A 21,638-nucleotide genomic window follows, 5' to 3' on the forward strand; every position below is an offset into this window, starting at 1 on the left:
TTCCTCCCTCATTCAAAGCCTCGTTTAATATAGAAAAGGCCATTTATAGAGTAAAAGGCAGAAGGAAAAGGTGTCTTGGTAGAAAAATGTGGGACCCTCTTCAGCAATGGATTCAGGGGGAGCTGGCTTGAACAATATTATTATCATTGTAATTGCATTTTCTGTATCTTCTGCTTTTTTCGTGGTATTCTCTGTACTGTCAACTCTGTAGTAATCCTGTATGTCTTGTAAAAAAATAAAAAATATAAAATAAAAAAAATGAAAGCCCAGGTAAGCTCCTATTGCCTTTGTCATGTTCCCCAACTCCCCAAGGTTAATTACAGCAAACACAGAGAAGCTGTGAGAGAGAGAGAGAGGGAGAGGGAGAGAAAGAGAGAGAGAGAGAGGGAGAGAGACCGAGTGTGGGATGGATGGGGAAGTTAAAGGGAAAGCAATCAGAGAGGGAGAAGAGAGAGAGAGAGGAGGAAAGGGGAGAGAGAGAATGACTGGGTGGAAAGAGAAAGATAGTGAAAGACGAAAAGAGTGGGTCTGGTTGGAGCAATTTTGCACACAGTGCTTTTGGTTCCCATGGCCCGCACTGTAAGACAGTGAGCAATAATTAAACCTAACTGGGCCACAGCCAGGCACTGCCTCTAGGCCCATTTTCTCGCAGAATATGCTGCATTCATCTGCACCTTCCATCTAACTCATCTTGAGCCCAGCTTTGTGTATTGAAGGCCGACTTATTGAAAGACACCTCAGGCCTCACACACCGGTCTGGAAGAGGCTCTGACCTCAACCACCACAGGACAGGCCTGCCTTCCACTAGAGCAATCCCGTCCCCCGGTAGGAAGGGAGCCTCTTTGCCAACCGTGCTGGCGTCGCTGCTGTATTCTTGGAAACGTTCAGTGCCACTCAGGGCATCATGTTGTTTCGACCCAATTAGCATTATTTTGAGGTTTTCAAATAACAAAACCGTTAGGCACATGTTTGTTTTTGGAAACGCAAAGACGATCTGTCCCAGAGTGCCGGGAATGTTCTCGTTTCCTGCCTGCATCTGCCAAGCTGCGCATTTGTTTTATGCTCCACATTCTGAACCTCAAAAGCCTGTATTTGAGTACTCTTCTTTGAGCGTGCTTTCATAAGTTTTAAATATGTTTTGTTCCTTTTTTATCATAATGTTAAGAGAGTGTTGGAAGTTTTGTTACGACGGGCTTTGGGTTTTGTTTTACCATTTGTTCTTTAAGACTATTGTCTGCGCCCACATGATCACATTTAATACTCGGCGCGCATTTCTAAGAAGACATTATTTGAACCTTCCCAGAGAAAACGTTGTTGACTGAGTCTGCATAGTGTAGCTGCACTGCACTATGCACTTAAAAAACGTATTAGACAACTTTTTGTACAGCCTGCGTCTAACAGTTTAGCTTTTTGCTTTTAATGCGATTAAAGCGTTTGTAATATTTTGTTTTCAATGGCCTTGTGGTGTATCTTTGACTTTTGTGTCAGGGGCCACACCTGCTGTCGCAGTACTAGTACTCTCAGGGGGAGGTTATGTTAAGTTAGTGGTCTGGCATTTATTTTACCTCTGGTGATGTGCTAGCCTACATCAGCATTTGTAAACACCCCAGCCACCCCAGCCACATGTTGGTGACTGAAAAAGTCAGAAGTGGTAACAAAAGTAAACCTGTCTACGCCCATTCATGTCAGTCACTGGCAGCCCTCAACATTTTGAACAGATGAATCACCAAGGCCCTGTTTGCATAGCACCTTGTGTGCGTGCATAGTGAAACCTTTTTGAAGAGGTTGCCCCCTGTGTGCCTTTCTAGCGCATAGTTATATAGGTTGTAGCTGAGCTGCACCAGCACAGAATGGCCTATGATTCAATGGCTACTTCTTAATCCGTGGAAAACCTGGGACTTTCAGGATGTTGACATGGAATATTACCAAAGTGAGAACGGGGTCAAAACTTGCATCTTCACTCTCTCATCCACCTATAGATTCCTCTCAAGTGAACTGTCTTGAACCTCCATGCCACTCATGCCTTAACTGTCCAAGTTCTATGAGCGATGAACGCGTGCACTAGTCTGCACGGCTAGAAGTGTTCTGCTGGGAATGGAAGCCTGCACTTACTACCATCTGTGAGTGAGGGAAGCTTGCTTAGCTGCTCCCATGCTACACCACATCTGTGAGGAAGCAGAATTTGCACTGCTGTGGCCTGCTTTGTATGTGTCCTATAATGGGGAAAGCTTGCACTTCTGCTGTCCAACCTATATTTGTCCTCTGAAGGTATAAATCTTGCATTCAATGCCACAGAATATCCCTATCACATGTGGAGTCCCTCAGGTTTTCATACTGTCGCCTGTGATCTTCAATCTTTACGTGGACCCACTTGGCGCTTTACTCAGCAACAAGACTGACCAATATGCCGATGATACACAACTCATCTGGGAAGTTTTCCCTGCTTCAGACATCCAGCGTCTCAAATAGGGGTGGGCAGAGCTCGCAGAATCTTACTCTGCGGAATTCAGGGGAGTTACAAAAAAAGTCCACGAGATTCCATGGTGTTCTGCCAATGGGTAGAAAAAATGCATGTTGCGCTGTTTGGGATGCGATTTAGCACGAGTACCACATTCAGTGCTAAGAATTCAGCGTGAATGGCACTTGAGCACGCAGCCACTCAAGTTAATTTTGCTGCCTCTCCAATAGAAAATCTACTCATGAAGCAGCCCTCTGACCAGGAATGTTCCTGTGACCACTCGCGTTAGAAAATCATGCCTAATCTCGCTCCCACTCACCAGCTCACTTGCTGGAGCCTCACGTTGTTCCCATTGTCATCGCATTGCTTGAACATTAAAAATATCCTCTACGAGGCGATTGACCAAATTTGGTTGGAACGTTGCCTTAAAAGAGCAACTCAGTCACCAAATTCCTTTAATTCCACAAGAAGAATTAACAATTCCACCCGGGTCGAGTCTCAAACACTGCTTGCACACCATCCAGACCTGGATGTACAACCCTTAGCTAAAGCTCAGCCAAACCACGATAACCAAGAACAAAAAACAAGATACAGTACAAAAATGGATCAATGACTTGAACCTTGACAGCTTCGAACCCCAACTCTCACCAAATGTAACCTGGAGACCAACCTCACCCTCACCCTCAAGGGACACATTGGCAAAACAACAAAGACAGCCTAGTACCAGTACTACTCTCTTCTAAAGAAAGTCAAAACATTTCTTTCAGAAAGCGACAACAGAACTGTTCTTCAGGCCCTCAAACTCACGCGTCAGGATGGTGGTCAAGGCACTACTCCATTGCTTCCCAGACACCACACTGGCAGCTCATAGGTGCATCCTACAGACCTCACAGGGGGCCAGATTTACATACCTGTCACACAACACACAGTGCACCACCCCAAGTTGCTGTGCTGCATTGCGTGATAGGGAAAGAGGAGGTAAGCACCATATCTGCAGAAATATTGTACTCTCCTCTCATCTCCCTAGCCCCGGCACACAGTCAGGCTGCCGAGCACCATACACAGACCTTTGCACCATAGTGAAAAGGTGTGTGCAGGAGTGTAGCATAGATTTTGTACTGGAAGTTTACATTTACAGTACAAAATACTACGCCTAGAAAAACTGTACAACTTTTACTACTTTGTATGTGTGCTGTACAATGCAGCACACATGCACACTCAGAAAAGAAAGGAGAAATAAAACTATTTCTCCTTTTAATGAGTGCTTTAAAGTAGCGTTATTTTTTGGCACCAAGTCCTGTCTACTATTGTTAGTAAATAGGGTTTTGCATCAAAAAGCATGGGTGGTTGCATGTGAACACCCACGGACAACCCATGTAATACCCATCTGACGCAGAGTAACACAAAGCGCTGTTTTGCATTTTTTTAGGCAACTTTCCATCTCAAAATTAGTTTTTAACTGGAAAATAAATGTGACAAAAAATGTTTTGTGCAGGTTTGCATCACTTTTGTCACCTAAACCCAGTGTGAAAGGTTTGTGTCTGATCCTATGTCTTATCTTGCAGACAAACTCCCATCTCTGGTGGTTCATAGCACACTCACAGCCAATACACCATCAGACTGCAGACTAACAAGTGTAAAAAAAGAAAAAAACACAAGGTAGCAGGCCTTTTAGATTTATGCACCCAGAATCTGAAACGCCATGCCGTGTCCATATGGACTGCCCCAATGCTGCTCCAATTTAAGAGAGTTGTAGACTCACCTCTTTAAGGACCACAGAATTACAATCCATTAACTGACCACAGCCCAGCTTTCTCTCCTATTACTTATTGACTTTTAGCTTGTCTTTGACCATGTACAGTGCTCTACCACCCTTTAGCTAGATGTGTGCTATAGAAATACCACATACATAGATACATGCATTCACTATATCTGCCCATGGTGTACCTGTTCTGTGAAGACGCGGTGTTTCCATTGCTGAATGTAGGTGTTTCCACTGCTTATGAAGAAAAAAGGATATATAGAATGCACTTGCAAAGCATGCCCTATGAATGGAGACATATATTTTGATGTGAGATGCCCTGTAGTGCTGAGGAACTTCCTATTCCTAAAGGGGCAATATTCGAAGGCCACAACATGTAGACAGAAAACAGAAGTAGTGTCCGTTGCTCTACTCTTTTAATCTTGAGGATGTGAATATAGATATTCACAGAAATTATTGTCCATACATTCCTATAATGGTTGACATGTTTCAGCCTGCTCATTGGCCGGTATGGGTCCTAGGCTGTAATCAGTGCTAATGTTGCACCACTGAGTTTGCTTTATGTCCTGTCCTATAGCTACCAGTCTGGTAATTTTTGTGTAGGACAGGTACGTATAGGAAACCATGCAGTCTTACTTAGCCCAAATATATAGCACCTGGTAGTGCCTGAAATAATAAGGGTTTGCATATGAATACAAGCACGTACACATCATAAAGCCACAAACAAAATACAATGTACTGCATGAAATATGCATAACGTTCATGATATATGGCAGAGGGAGGACGTATGCATCACCCTGCTTATAGGTCACACACCAGGTACACACACGACATGTAGCATGAGATGTAACTTGTGAAACACACAGCACTGAAATCTGAAATCTGAAGGATATCAAGATACTTAGGGGCTCATTAGGATGTCGTGACGTTCGCCACCGCTGAGCCGGCGGTGGCGACCGTCACGACATCATAACGAGTGAATCCCCCCGCCATATTACAATGGCGGGGAGTTTCGCGGCAGACGCAAAGTGCCTCCACCGCTTTTCCACCGGTCGGCAATTGTTCCGATTGCCGGCCGGGCGGAATTGGCCCCTAATATGGTGCCGGTGCCTAGCAGGCACCGTCATTCACATTAGGATGGTGTGATGCCATGGAAAGGCTAGCAGGAATTGCTGGGACGGCCCGTTACCGGGCCCCGGGGGGATGGAGGGGTGGGGGGTGGGGGGCTGCACTTGGGGGGTACCTATGGAACACCCCTCATTGCCATGCACAAGGTGGCAGGCACCGCGCGGTGCCTGCCACGTTGTGCATGGCAATGCACCCCATGTATTTTTGGAATTGCGCCGGGTGCTGCTCACAGCAGCACCTGCCGCAATGTTAACAATATGGAATGCGACCGCCAGGGTGGCGGTCGCATCCTAATTGGTGGTGCAGTCCCAACACCGCTAGGGTGGCGGGTGGGCGGACATCCTAATGGGGCCCATAGCGTTTTTTAAAAAAAGATATAGTTGTTTTATTGTGATTTATAGGAAACAAGGAGTGACTTGCCGCTATAGTCACACACTGTGCCAAGAGAACAATAAATGAGGAAGGTAGAGTTTTGAAGATTTAATGGAGGAAAAACAAAATGTCTCCTGATATGCCTTATATATAGTATTTCCCTGGTTACTTCGGCCCGTTGCTTACTTCCTCCTGGATGCCATGTCAAGGATAAGCCTACGGTTGCACAACATTGCTCCTGGCTACAGTCATCACATCGGTGTTTGCTGTATTATTTAAAGAAGTTTGTAGCCCAGAAGATTCTGAATGTACACTTGTTTGGCAGCGCTTGGTGTATGGTATGTGCACGTATGCCAAGGGAAAGCTGGGCAGGGTAGTCCAATTTGTTCCAGCCAGCACTGCATTGATCGTTCCCAGTGGTGTACAGGGGGAATTCCAAACAAACTTGCATTCAGAGCTTGATTCCCCACGTCAGTATGGATACTGAGTCCCCACAGATAGATGCAGATGGACATAAACTTCCAAAGGATATTATCTTTTTCGAATTATCCCTGTACACATGTTGTAAGATATCAGTTGTAGTAAGGGAGATACTATCCTACATCCATATAAAAACTCCTTACCACCCCCCTCCCTCAAAAGAAAGTTTTGGGTGTTTGAGATTGAGAACCCACTGATGAACCGTACACATGGTCACTGAAATGAAGTAATTCTGCTGCTGTAGTGATTCCCGCATAATTATGGATTAGCCGCTTTTGTCACACAATCCATCATCTGCTGAATAATCTGCATATTTTAACAACAAAAAATCGTTTCTGGGTAAAACAAATGAAACATTACTCAAATCGTAGTGGCCCGTGTTGCCATGCAGCGGCAGGCCCTCTGCAAATATTGACTGGTCATCTTTAAGTTGCTTTTTACTGTATTTAGATGTTGAATTGGTACTAATGAGATGAAATCTTTGCTCAGACAATGATACATGTAAAAATGACAAAATTCTGAAGTAATAGCATGAAAAATTCTGCTGCATTAAGTTGCATATTATGCCTTTCTTGCCTCATAATTTAGTCAATCCCTGCTGCATAATTCCAGTGGCCCTAACCATACCACACAAGGTAGGTGGGTTTCATCATCCTGTGTGAGTACATGAATGTGTAGTAATTCAATAGAGAGGTTTGAATCTTTCTTCGAGGTATGTTGTGCTTCTTGTATGGTTATGTCTTTTTTAATGGAGAGCATACAAAGGTTATTTAACCCTTCTCACTCTCTTCAGTGTGCTAGCTATCTGTGTTCTAATGCATGACCTGAAGGAAAGTGTGAATCCTCATAAAATATGTGAGCAGAGTTTACATTTGGTTTTATTTGTGAAACAAGCAAATTTTGAAACGGACTAAATAACATTGTAGCATTTTAAAATATCTGAATCAGAAGGAGGGAGTTGGAGGATAGGGAGGTAGGTTTTTTCCTCCTACAATGAATTGTATACCAATAGGATCCACAGGGATCTCAGTAAAAACCTACCTTTGGTTAGGTACTCTGAAAGTGGCAGAGTCCTAGACAAAATATTCCTGGAAAAACACTTGTTTTTCTAGAGTCCCCTCACTCACCTAGGGTTGCCCCAGGGTGATATGCTTCATCATAGGGGTCCTCCCAGGCATCTACTGTCTGGGGCGTGCTGCACCTTGCGGATTACGTAGGAGCACTTATTTGGACTATGTGTTGTGCTGTGAATGTGGAGTGACATAAGTGAATTAAAAATGACCTAGACAGTGAGCCCTGACTTTATTCTGCTCCTATCTGGTAAATATATATTAAAAGGGGCTAGTAACAGAGAACAGTGACAATTATGTGAGGCTGTCCCTATTTACTTCGTCGACATGTTTCGTGGTTACCCCAACCACTTCCTCAGGATCACACAAGGACCAGCCCTGTGTGTACCACTCCGTGAATTAAATTGAAAGTATTTATTTGTAGCAAACGTACTAGGTATGCTTATTTCTATACATACGGTTCCCTTGTGGAAAAAATAATCCGTAGTCACATCTGGATGATGTATCTGTTTAGAGATATAATGACACACATAGATTAGATATATACACCTGTCCACTGGGTGTCGTGGACAGGGAAAACAAATTGGTGTACGTTACATCGTGGTGCCAGGTATCTCCTGTAACAGAGTTTACATTAGTGAGTTTTTTTTTTTTAAAGTGCTCAAGTGAAAAACCTGTGGACACACAGATATACAAACATAAAAACATAAAACAAAATGAAGTCCGCTGTTTTCACCTACTTTAAAAAAAAGTATCATTATACTTCAAGGTGTCGCTGGGGCGGAGGGTCTCTAGATCCCTAAATTAGAGAATTAAAGGTAGTGAGTAAAATCTCATTTATAGCGAGCCAAGGAGCTAGATAAGAAAAAAGTTTGCCAGAAGGCAGAGGACAACAGAGAGGACGTCAAAAAGGAAAGAACAATGTCCAATGGGCACAGCCACTGACCTCAATACGGATGAACACCAGGAGCATGGCCCCCCCGGACCAGCCGACCACGAGCAATACTTAAGTATGGTTGTCAATCTTTCTAAAAGAATTCTGTCCCCAGTTGAAATACAAATCCTGGAAAAAAGTTTGGGGTTTGTACCAACACCCACGCTGAATAAATTTGCACTTATATGCGAAATGAATGAATTCATTAGAAAACTAAAACTTAAAGTCTTCTTCCTTGATAAACAACCAAGTGATACCCAAAGAGGAGACACTGGTTTGCACAAAAAATCCACATTTACGCCACAACCGTCCACGTTACCAGTAGAGCTCCTGGCTTTTGAAAAGGGAGTCCTTAAAGAGCTAGGAGACCTGGACCCAACCACATCTAGAGTATTTCATAACACTACCAAAACAGAACAACAAGCAACAAGGACATTAGCCAATGACCCCACCATCACCATAAAACCCGCAGACAAAGGTGGTGGGGTGGTGATACAAGATACGGAGGCAAACAGAAAAGAGTGCCTAAGGCTGCTCACTGAAGATCGCAACTACAAGAGAATCGAGATTGACCCTACGGAACGGCTCCGTGTCAACATCACCAGTATGGTGGAGGAAGCCTTGATCCATGATTGGATAACCCCTAAAGAAGGAGATTTCTTGATTAACAAAAACCCAGTAATCCCATACTTTTAAACAATACCGAAGATACATAAGTCGTTATACAATCCACCTGGACGTCCAATTGTATCTGGAATAGGATCCATCCTGGAACCTTTATCGAAATTTGCAGATGCCTTCTTACGACCCATCGTTCAAAAAACAAGCACTTATCTTAAAGATACCAAGACAGCTCTTGTGTTACTGAACCAAATAGAATTTAATCCCACCGAAAATATTCTCATTTCCCTAGATGTAGAAAGCTTATACACAAGCCTCCCACATGATGAGACCTTAAACATATTGGAAGAAACATTATATCAGAGTGACTGGCCGTACAAGACACCACAACATTTTGTACTTGAATGCTGCAAATGGGCCTTAAAAGAGAATTCTTTCAGATTTGAACACCTCCTGTTCAATCAACAACACGGTACCAGCATGGGAAGCACCTTTGCTCCAAGTGTGGCAGGTCTCTATGTTCACCATTTAGAAACCAATAAAATCCTCAGTGACACTAACCCCCATCGAAGGAAGATCAAAGATTGTGGAGATACATCGATGATGTACTCATGATTTGGAAAAGTAATGAAAAAGAAGCAGTTGACTTTCTAGAATGGCTTAACCCCTTCCCCGCTCATGACGGAACCACTCCGTCATGAGCCACGGTTGCGCTGTGCTCATGACGGAGTGGTTCCGTCATGCCGTGGCCGTTGGCTGCCGCTCCGCCCACGCGGGGCGTTTTCCCCGCCTGTGCGGGCGTCCAACGTAAGTGGGCGGCGCCGTGACGGAACCACTCCGTCATGAGCACAGCACAACCGTGGCTCGTGACGGAGCGGTTCCGTCACGAGCACAGCGCCACCGCGCTGCCCCCCAATCCCCCCCAGCGCCGCGGCGGAATTCCTGCCGCGGCGAAGGGGTTAACGGACAAGACAGGTTTTTAAAATTCACACACACCATGAGCAGATCCAAATTAGTATTCCTTGATCTCATTATACATGCTTCTATCGAAGGACGGCGAACCACTACTCATTTTAAACCAACTGCAAAAAATTGCCTGCTGAGATATGATAGCTTCCACCCTAGACACCTCAAAGCAAACTTACCCTATGGACAATTCCTGAGGTTAAGAAGGAATTGTTCAGAAAAAGCTGACTATGTGGAACAAGCGAAGGATCTCGCAGTGAAACTGAAACAAAGAATGTACCCAAAAACTGCAATAAGAAAGGCACAAAAAAGAGTGGGCAACAATCACAGAGAAGCCCTACTTGAAACCTATGAGAAGGAAGTATCAGAGCAGACCAAACGCCCTATCTGCATAACCACATACAACACAATGTTTGATCAAGTGGCAAAAGTGGTTAAAAAACATTGGACCACCCTTAACAGCAGTGGCCTAAACATACCAACACCAATGTTCACACATAAGAGGAGTCAAAACCTGAGGGATATATTGGTACACACACGTCCACAGACCCAACCTGGTAACCAAGAAACAAGCAATCTCCCTACAGGCCACCATCCTTGTGGTAACTGCAGCGTCTGCCACCTAACTACAAAAACCACTACATTCATTTTCAACACAGGTGCCACCTGGGACCTTAGATCATTCACGAACTGCCAATCCACTGGCACCGTATATTTGATCACGTGTCCATGTAACCTTCACTATGTGGGAATGACCACAAGAAAGACCTCAACAAGAATCAGTGAACACCGGAGTACTATCCGATGCCAAAGGATGAGTACCAAAATGACTAATCATTTCCTGGAGAAAAAGCACTCCCCCAATGACGTACGCTGGATCATCATTGAGAAAGTCAGAGCAGGTGACAACCTGGAACAACGATTACTTGAAAAAGAACAGAGATGGGTGTACAAACTGCGAACTGACACTAAGGGCCTTAACGATAATATCCCGTGGAATATGCTAAGGCGCTGAATAGGGACTCTCTGATTAACACCATTATAAACAATCAAAATCTGTATAGGCGAACTAGGGTGTAACAACAAAGGAGCCTAAATACATCATTCACGCAATAATTGGAGCAAACTGTAACCAAACCTCTGAAATTAGAATTCACTATTAATGATCCAACCCCCCCCCCCTTTTTTTATATGTGATGGCACAAACAATAAGCGCTTGGCATGCACTCTGTCACTTAATATGTACAATCTATGGGGATCAACGAACGTCCTAGTAACACAATCCATACATAATTTGATTTGCTCCATATTAAAGAGAATACGAAGGTATGAACCAAAGAGGAATTATTAAGGCCCAAACATATTCTATATGATTTCCAAAACAGTAATCGCCTGGCATGCACTCTGCCACTCTATATGCACAATCTATGGGGATCTACAAATGCCCATATATAATTGTAATTTTTGCAAATTCCATATCAAGACCTCCAAGGTATGAATTAGTTATAAATAATGAAATAAATAACACACGTCGGAGCGCTCACCAATAGAGAAGTTTTCCTAAATAACGAGGTCGAAGTCTTTTTTTCATAACCATTAGTCTTTTTTCTTAAACTTTTAACCACCTACAATTTTTAATAAATAGTACCTTTATATTGGTTTTTGGTACCCGTAATTTGGGTTTTAGAAATATGTGCCTATTTGATTCAGCCACTAATTATAAGGATAACCTTAACAACGGACTTATCAGGTCACATGCAAAAGCAGTATACCCCAGAGATGGCACCCATCATTACGAGAGTTAGCGCTCCAGTGCCCACTCCACAAGCTGTTTTCCCGCCTTTACGGTGCATATAACCTGAGCTCCCTGATTTACACGCTATTATGCGGTGATCCTGGGAGAGAATAGGTCTCACGGCTTGAGGTGCTAACTAGACAAGTAAGAATATTCTTCCACAGCTAATCTATCGCGGTGGTGCCCCCGCGTTCCAGTACCTTCTGGCAACCTTTTTTCTTATCTAGCTCCTTGGCTCGCTATAAATGAGATTTTACTCACTACCTTTAATTCTCTAATTTAGGGATCTAGAGACCCTCCGCCCCAGCGACACCTTAAAGTATAATAATACTTTTTTAAAAAGTAGGTGAAAACAGCGGACTTCATTTTGTTTTTATGTTTGTATGTCTGTGTGTCCACAGGTTTTTCACTTGAGCACTTTTATAGAAAAAAACCTCACTAATGTAAACTCTGTTACAGGAGATACCTGGCACCACGATGTAACGTACACCAATTTGTTTTCCCTGTCCACGACACCCAGTGGACAGGTGTATATATCTAATCTATGTGTGTCATTATATCTCTAAACAGATACATCATCCAGATGTGACTACGGATTATTTTTTCAACAAGGGAACCGTATGTATAGAAATAAGCATACCTAGTACGTTTGCTACAATTAAATACTTTCAATTTAATTCACGGAGTGGTACACACAGGGCTGGTCCTTGTGTGGTCCTGAGGAAGTGGTTGGGGTAACCACGAAACATGTCGGCGAAGTAAATAGGGACAGCCTCACATAATTGTCACTGTTCTCTGTTACTAGCCCCTTTTAATATATATTTACCAGATAGGAGCAGAATAAAGTCAGGGCTCACTATCTAGGTCATTTTTAATTCACTTATGTCACTCCACATTCACAGCACAACACATAGTACAAATAAGTGCTCCTACGTAATCCGCAAGTTGCAGCACGCCCCAGACAGTAGATGCCTGGGATGACACCTATGATGAAGCATGTCACCCTGGGGCAACCCTAGGTGAGTGAGGGGACTCTAGAAAAACAAGTGTTTTTCCAGGAATATTTTGTCTAGGACTCTGCCACTTTCAGAGTACCTAACCAAAGGTAGGTTTTTACTGAGATTCCTGTGGATCCTATTGGTATGCATTTTAAAATATACCTGACAAATTTATTTTTGGCTTGTATAACACCTTTGACCATTTCTGGCATTTTAGCTACTATCACTGTGTATTCTGAGGCTCTGAACCCATAAAGTTTAAGTTTAATTTAGTGTGAATGCCAAAAGGTGTCTTGGTGCTAGTGAACTGTCAGAAACAAAGTAAAACTTTAAACTAATTAATTTGAAAAAGGCAGCTTTTAAGCCCTTTCCTAAAGTGAAATATGTTATACTGAGTTTTTAAATGAATGGGTAGCTTGCTCTATGGTTTTCCAGTAGACAACAAAAAGTTCTTCCCACCCCAAAGAGCTTTTTTAAATCTTGGGACTCTTATGTCCTTGGAACAGGCAGAGCGTAGTGTTCTGTTGGGAACACACCAAAAGAACCTTGACTTTAAGTATTCCGGTCCAGAGTCCTGCGAAGCTTTATGAGCAACGCAAAGATCCTTGAAAGTGACTAATTGTTTGGTTGAGCATTTGAGACCTCTTGTATATACTTTAGTATATATACTTATATGTGTATGTACTTTGTGGGCTCTGGAGATCAGCCCTAGGACTTGTCCTAAGGCTTTCTTTTCTGTTCAACTGCCTCTATTAAACTGATGTCTTGATAGAAAACGACCAGTAGAGGTCAGTAAAATACCAAAATTGCGGTCTGCTGCAGGAGTTTTTTTTTTTCTGGCATCTGCCTCTATTTAACTTTCTTGATAGAAAACGACCAGCAGAGGTCAGTAAAATACCAGAATCACTTTAGCATTATCTGGATTCCAGTCCATAGAAATTGTCTTCCACAAGCACCCGTAGACAATGTTATTTTTTTCAAATCTGGCATTTTCAGTGTTATGACCACTGAAGGCCCTGATTTTATATTAAACACAGAGCTTTGGACTATACCATTTCCTGCTGAAAGGCAATATTTTTCTCCATGTGTTCCCATACCTGGCGTGTCCTGCAGTTTGGTGCTTTCTTCCCTCCATGTCAAAGAACAGTAGATGTTTCAGCACCCAGGCTAATGTGCGCATAGCTAAATACATATAAGGTCCCAAAGGCGAGACCGATTGCATTGCAAATGCTTGCTTCACTGGCAGCCAGTGTAAATCAACAATTGCTTGGGAGTCCGACAAAAATGTGGGAATCTTTAATACCTGCCAGGCATGCAGCATTTTGTAAAATTGGAAGTTTGTTCAACAGTTGCTGTTGTAAGCCCATACATAAAGCATTACAGTTATCAACTCTAAGATAGTAAATGGGCAACAATTACAGTTTTTCTGATTTCAAAAGGAATGAAGGTGAAACATCCTTAAGAGTTTTCAACAAATAGAAACACGTTGAAGTGAAATGACTAATAATAGACTCCAAGATTTTTAACTTTCCTGACCGCACATGGCGTTTCATAGATCCTGCAGCCACCACATGGGGGACCAGAATAGAAGCACCTGTGTCCTCCCAGAGGGAGTTAAAGACAGTTTTTGGTCATCCATTTCCCCACCTCCTCCATACAGTTACAGAAGTGTGTGGCTACCTCAAGCAGGTCAGTAGAAATGGAACCCACTTTCGGGGTCTCATCGGCATAGGACACTATAGAGAACCCAAAAGAGTATATTAGCATTGCCAGGGGGTTAACATAGACATGAAACAGTGTGGAGGTTAATGCTTAGCCCTGAGGGACCCCGCACGGAAGAGAACACGGCTTAGAGACAAAATTACCAAAAGTGACTGCTTGCTCTCTGCCTGCTAGAAAAGACCCTAACATAGGGTGGAATCATTGATTCCAATACTCTCCAAGCGGGCCAGCAGCACTTTATGGTTGCCGGTATCAAAAGCTACAGATAAGGAAAGTGTTAAGGTAAAAATACAAGCCACACAATAAATACATTGTTGGCTGAAAAGTGAGGAATGGCGGATATATCACTGTGCACTTGAAAGACTTGTAAAATGCAAAATTAAAATTTGTTCCTGACTTCCTGCCTTTTTTCTTGAGGGCTAAACAGCCCAGTGGGTTTGAGGGCAGAGATAGCCTTTCAACTGCAAATATGAACATCTTACTGCTAATAGGCTAACAGCAGCCGCGGCCCGTGGAGGGAGTTCCGTGGGGCGGTAAGGCGGGGCGGGGAAGGGGCAGGGTGGGGGGTTCTAAAAACCAGAATATGGATAATTTCAGGTAAGTAAACAATTAAATAAACAAAATTTCGTAGCGCGCACTGCATCGCGAAATGCAGTTTTAACACTGTTAACCCTAGGAATCCTATTGACAGACTCTTTGAGTCAGGAGCATTGTTGGACTGGTCTACTTCTTCTTAACTTTCTTTTCTGTTTTCCTTTCCTCTTACCACTCTAAATGTATGACCACATGCTACAGAGTATATCAGTGATTAAAGAGCCTTTCAGTGTCATTTAATTTAAACATGTGACCACTTGCCCAAATGATCGATAAATTTAATGCTTGATGATAAGAGCTGGTGGTTTGGTCTGACCAACATGCGCCAGTACTGGCATTCATTTGAATGAGTATTTTTTTTACCATAAAATGGTTGAGACACTATTTTGCAAAATAATTAATTTCCATCAATTGGAATTGTTGCTCCTAGAAAAAGAGAAAAATTGGTGCAATAATTTGGTCTGGCCTTCTGCTTTTGAATTTTACTAGACTTGGTCCCAGAGGATAACTCATTCGGAGTATCATTGTACGGCCAATGCAGACGCTGATCTCATGCTGCTGGGAGCACTAGGACTGGGATTGGCCTGTGCAGGTTGGATTTGCACTTCCAAAAAGACTGAGAGCCTGTGCCTGCTAACTCCAATACCGCAAAGCAGTTCGGATTGGCGACATCTCAGTGTGCATGTCGTTTTGGCTGTCGTAAGATGGCCGGCCAAACCCACATGCACACTTTCAGCAGTGCCCACCACTCCTCCTCCATGACTGTTATCGAAATGGCACTGCCTCCAATACTCGGCCCTGTGAAGAAAAATAAAATGACAACAAACCTGTTTTATTATCCTTTTATTTTTCACGTTTTACATGTGCTGACAAGGGGGGCACCGCTCCTCCACCATAACGGAGGAGTCGCCGATGCCTGGCTTCCAAATATAATTGTTTAAATATTTGTCAATTATAGGTTGAGATGGAAATGTATCTTTAAGTTTTAGTCCGTTTCTTCATTTGCATACTCCATGTTTCACAAAGGTTTGCTGCTGAAGAAGAGGCATCCGCATTCTGTAAACACACACATTCACCTTATGTGACTACATATGTGATGAATGTATACAGAGATATATCTGTAACCTGTTTCATTAGTTCCAAAGTGCATTTGGACCTCATAAGAAAGTGTGATAGACAAACCAGTACAATATGCTGCCCAAATCTTTTTCCTTTGTTGGGAGACAAATTGGTTTGCAAAAAATACATCGTCTCAAAAGTCCTCTGCCCCACTTTATGTTAAACAATCTGTCTATGGTTGTATAAAATCAGAACTTTAACTTGACTCATGCGGCAAGTCATCCACTGTCCCACTCATCAGAACAGGTTTGGGGTGGTTCTTTCAAATGTCAATTCAAGGCTGCTCTCCAGATGCAGCCTTGGTGTAGTGATGCTCTGACAGCTGGTTAATCTCCAGTCTGTGGCACCCACAAGATAGGCACAAAGAGGTGTGAGCTGTCTTTATGTGTCCCTCATATTTCCAACTGAAAATGTGATCAAAGAAGACAAAGGCTGGCCCTCACCTAAAGGGCCCTTTTTTCATGTGCACGACTTAGACCCAATAGGAATTTTATATCATTCTTGCATATACACAAATCATTCTTCCTAAAGTTGCCTTCTGTTTGCCACATTAACGTCTGACACACGTTTTGTATTTGTGACGCTTGAATTGATTTCGCAGAAATACTGACCTTGCTGATACAGAACACTTGAGGATCCAATCACACTGCCTTGGCATTTGGGTCAAGGCCTCTCATGTGTGTAATGCAAATGTATTTTATTATTACATCCATATGATGACACAGCTATCTGTAGAACACTAACAATGGCTATCCAATTATAATCTCGACCCGAGGCAAGGATGCCATTTTCTATACATAGCCTTTTCTTTCCTAACATAATCAGAGGAGACACTTCTGCTGATCTCCAGTGGTCCCTGCATGCTGAAGCTTTTGCCTAGCAGCTGTCTGACATCTCTGTGAGGGGTGTCCAGTTTGTGACCAAGATGGGGTGATACACTCTTACCCATCAGGTAAAGGGGTTAGGTCATCCAGACAGGAGTTTTCTTGGCAAACCATACATTCACACCCTACATGTATAGGTTAGGGTTAGCATCATAGGGGTACGTTCAGTTATTACAATCTCTTAAATGTATGCATATATAACCAGTCTCAACAAGATGGTGGAGCTCTTTCTTTTATTTTCTGTGTTGACACAACTCTTATCTGCTTCTGTCTATTAATCATCGCAGTGCACATATTTTATACAAGAATCACTCTGGTTCAATAAATATTGAAAATGCCCCTCTGTGTATTCTTTGTATATTTCTCTGACCAAAAGAAAGCACGAGTGACTGAGCGAAAGTTTGGATTCTTTCACCACGGTTCCTGAGGGAACAGAGTTGTCATGTTCAGTGGTTGCCAGAACTGTTTGCTCCCTGTTTAGGTTAGGGGGGGCTAACAGTGGCACTGCGAGCTAGCTGGTCAAAGGGACAACATATCCTATCGGGTGCATGGAATCCGTCTGGCACCATCTAAGTTTTGTTGTCCACAAACGTGCAGTTCCTACTGATTGGTGGAAACCACACTACACTTTCACTTTGCACAACAGAAGTGCAGTTTCACTCCTCATTCCTACTCCCAACCAAATGTCAGTGCTTCAGAAAGGCTAATTGCAGCCCCTTGCTAGCAAAGCCTTCACTGAATTACTGAAGACAGCCCAGTCACCATCCACTACACCACAGTGCCTGGAGCCCCCTTCTCTGGCCACAGAAATACATTCCCACTGTGACGAAGCTGCCATTGCCTCCTATCTTGTACCATGCCAAACCAGACACATGCAAATGGATCCCACTTTGCTTATATTATACTGAGAGCCAAACTTGAGTATGAACATCAGATGAAATCTGCTCATATGTGTTCTTTTATTGTTCATTATCCATATATTTTCTTACATTGCTATAATCTTTGAGAGCAGCCTTTAGCTTTCAATATTTCCTTACATGTGGATCCAGCGATGACGTTTTGCTTTCAAACCATGAGCTCCTCAACTGACCTTGCTGAGTGGTGTTTTAGCAGTAGCCTAGCAGCAGAGAGCTTGCCTGATTCTAGTACCTATCAAAAATACCTAGTATATCTCTATTTTCACATGCAACTAATGATTTTTTTTTTATAAAGTCCTCAAATCGAAGGATATCTAAAAAAAGATCCTCTATCTTTACTTAAAACGTCTGATTGTCGCCTATCCTTTTTTCTTTCAAATTACCTTCTTCTTCCCTTCCATCATCTGCATGCCTCCTCTCTCTGAGCACAACCTACTTTGTTTCATGTATGTTTCTCTATTATTGTATCAATGCAAACTTCCCACTACTCATTTACAAGATCACATCATCTCCTTGTCTGAAAGGCCTACCCCTGCAACCTAACAATACCGAACCTCCTCCAGCTCATCTATTAATCCCACCAACCATGTGCGTGTGTCACATATCACCCCGCTACTGATTACAAATAACTCCTATTGATTTAACCCACCACTAAGAAACTGGGGTGACTGCACGGAATGGTTTGGTTGGGTGCACAAGATGAATCCCAATAGCGAAAGTAACTAATACTGAACTAATCACTAACTTTATGTTCCTGAGCAGCGCACTGCCCTGGGTAAAGCGCTCCAACAGAGGTAGTAAGCACTATAGAAATGCAAGTACAATTCCAATTATAAGGCCGAAACTCTGAAACACTCTCTCTCTCTCTCTGGAGTGTTGACAAACTGACAAAAGCTAGATCACCTGGCCTTGAAAATCCTTTTAGTTTTCTAAAACTGCCATTTTTGAGTAACAACTTCTCCTCGGGGTTCATTATGCTTCCCCACAGTGTTTAAAATCCTATTTTAAGTGTAAACTGGATTAAGCAAATGTTTTTTTCCATTGTACTTTCATTTTCGTGGGTGCCATGAAAATTGTGATTTTTATATTTAACTCTCATGGTCCAATCGCCTTATGAACCCCTAGTGACCTAACAGGTACTGAAGAGTTATTCAACCGTTCTTGTTCTGCCAGTAGCTGCAGCCATTTCTCACCAATAAAACTGGTGCAAAAATGTGCAGAAGATAAAATAAGATGATTTTCTGTATTTAGAGCATGTGTCAGGCAGCTTAATCACTTCTCCCACACTGAAAGTTTTTTTCAGCAAGGCACACCCTCCCACACATAGTGCCTTGCAAGCATAACTTTATTGAAGTTGAACACACACTGAACCTTAAGCTTCAATAGAGTCATTAGGTTTGTTGGTCATAAAAATGACCCACAGCATCTCTACATTTGTGCTTATGTTTGCAGGCCAATTCTACTGTCACTCTGGCTGTTTCTAAAGGTGTCATTGAGAGGTCAGAAGTAAAGGGAAAGCCACTGCACATGAGCAGATGTTTCACTCGCCTCAAGGTGCTCCTGCTTCATTTAGTGTCAGGGAAAACACTTGCTTTCAGAAGGCAAGCCTTGAACTAGCTTTTGATGTGGAACCCCTGTGCTAAAAACACATGCACCTCAGGAACTCCAACCATGGTGAAAGGCCCACCCTGTTAAGGATTCCTTGTCAGACTTGGTGCCCCGGGACAAAAAGTATCAACAGTTGTCTCCACAAGCTGAGAAAAAAACTCCACTACATCAGGACCATTATCATTTTATTTCACAAATCAAAAGTGGGACCGATATCAATTCCACCAAACTCCATGTAGAATCTGTGAAGCTGCCATGTTTTCAACGCAGACCCTATAATCGCCCCACCAGCAGAAAATGCTGATCAACTGCTCAAAGGATATCGGGCCATGGGTCCTATTAAGGGTGAATGTTCCGATGTATTTTTTTCCTGTTTGGGTCTGCCGGGCAAAAGATATCTCTCAGAACTAGCGACAAAGAATAGTCACCAATAATGGGAAATAATTTATTTGGCTACAGCTGCCAACTAGCCTAAGTATAGTGTGGAAATAAACTCCCAAAGTATCCCCAAGTGGTTTGCCCACAGGCCCTCCAATTCAGCAGGCAATGGCTTCCACCCCCCTGTTAGAGAACCACCATCCATATTTAAAGAACCCCGCAAGGCAGGTGGGGATCTCTGTGGCTCCATGGGGTGTTTAGGCTACTGTTGTATGCTTTTCTGCCACAGCTCGGAAATGCTAGGTGAAGCTCTGCTGGGGTAAACCTGGCGCTTCGCTTGCCTTTAAATGAGGTGGGGCAGCTGCAAGTTTGGCAGAGCAGGAGGCCAGCTGGTTTACTGACCAGATGCCTGATTAATATATGGAGCCAAACTGCATGGGTGCTGTCAACTACAAAGAAATCCAGCTCCAAAATAGAGTACAATTTAGCTGGTTAAATAGCTACTCTTTCTTAGTGGTGAAGAAATCCTGACTTCTGTTTGCACACAAACCAGGATTCCGAGACGGGGCTGCAATTAACACTCAAAGACAATGTTCCCTGGATACATTTTACCGGGAAACGGCCACTACAACGCGGCCGTTTCCACGCATAACAGCAACCATGCATGCATTACAACGCATGCGTGGTTACCACGATTGCCTTTACCACGGATACCTTTACTACGAGATACGTAGTAAAGGCATGTGTGCTAAAGGTAATATTAAAAAAGTGGGGTTGGGGGGGTCTCCTCCCCACAAAAAAAACCAAACCTGATTTCATCGATGTGGAGGCAATCGGCGTCGTATCGTCGTTAGAGGAAACGGAAAGACACTTCCGCTTCCTCTTTACGACGTGCGACGCAGATCGGAAGAGCTTCCAGAGGAGAGGACGTAGCGAGGTAAGGGGGAATTTAGTTTAAGGAATTAATGAGGGGGACGTGTAGCGAAGGGGTAAATTTAAGGGTTTGTGGGTGGGGAATCGCACAGGGAAACATTTTTAATGTTGAGGGGAGGAGAATTTAATAGAAGAAAAAGGGGCGAGGGGGTCGCACAGGGGTATTATAAAAAAAACAAACATTTACAACGAAAATGCCTTTACCGATATGCGTGGTAAATGCATTTTCGTGGTAAATGTTATTCGTAGTAACGGCATTCGCGTTGTAACGCATGCGTAGTAAAGGAATGCATTGCAACGGAATGCGTTGTAATGACATACAACCCATTTTACCAGGAAAGCCTAAAAAATGTATGTTGGTCAAAAGGCCCAAAAAAGGTTGATTACTTCCATATGTTATGCACTACACAAGCATGGGTAATACGTGTGTATTTGTGCATGCATAAATACTGCATCCCGCAGATTCTGTATGCACAGGATGTGTTAAGTGCCTGCCCATTTCTAAAGGGCTAAGGATGAGAACCTAAAATTATAATTCAGAACTGTTTTCTGGTAGAATTTCTCTTTTCCTGTGAAGCAGATCTACACCCTATACATAACAGTGGAGATAGTGGAAAATCTTCTGTATTGAGAGTTCCCACCAACATGGTTCAAATTTCTCCCACAAAGAGGTTTTAGATAGAGAAGCGATCTATGTTTGGTGGAATCTGCCTTACTTTTATCAGGCCAATTATTTCTGACGCTTAAAAAACCTGGGGTTGATGGAATAGGGGCTGCAGAAAGTGCCATCGTAAGTATGACAATCAACAAGCGTGCAGGTACACGACAGTCTGCAGGTGAACAGCGGATCAGGGAATGGTGAAGGCTTGTGTTGATCACACATCGAGGCCTCATACAAG

At 43.0% G+C, this 21,638-nt stretch overlaps 1 protein-coding gene across 2 annotated transcripts in view; it reads right to left on the reverse strand.

Moving 5' to 3' along the window:
- The window catches only part of ASTN2 (astrotactin 2), a 2,498,474-nt gene that overhangs the window by 1,419,527 nt on the left and 1,057,309 nt on the right, over window positions 1-21,638 (reverse strand). The gene's annotated exons all lie outside the window — the stretch shown is intronic.

Source organism: Triturus cristatus, chromosome 1_2 (assembly GCF_964204655.1).
Source record: "Triturus cristatus chromosome 1_2, aTriCri1.1, whole genome shotgun sequence".
Taxonomy (NCBI): domain Eukaryota; kingdom Metazoa; phylum Chordata; class Amphibia; order Caudata; family Salamandridae; genus Triturus; species Triturus cristatus.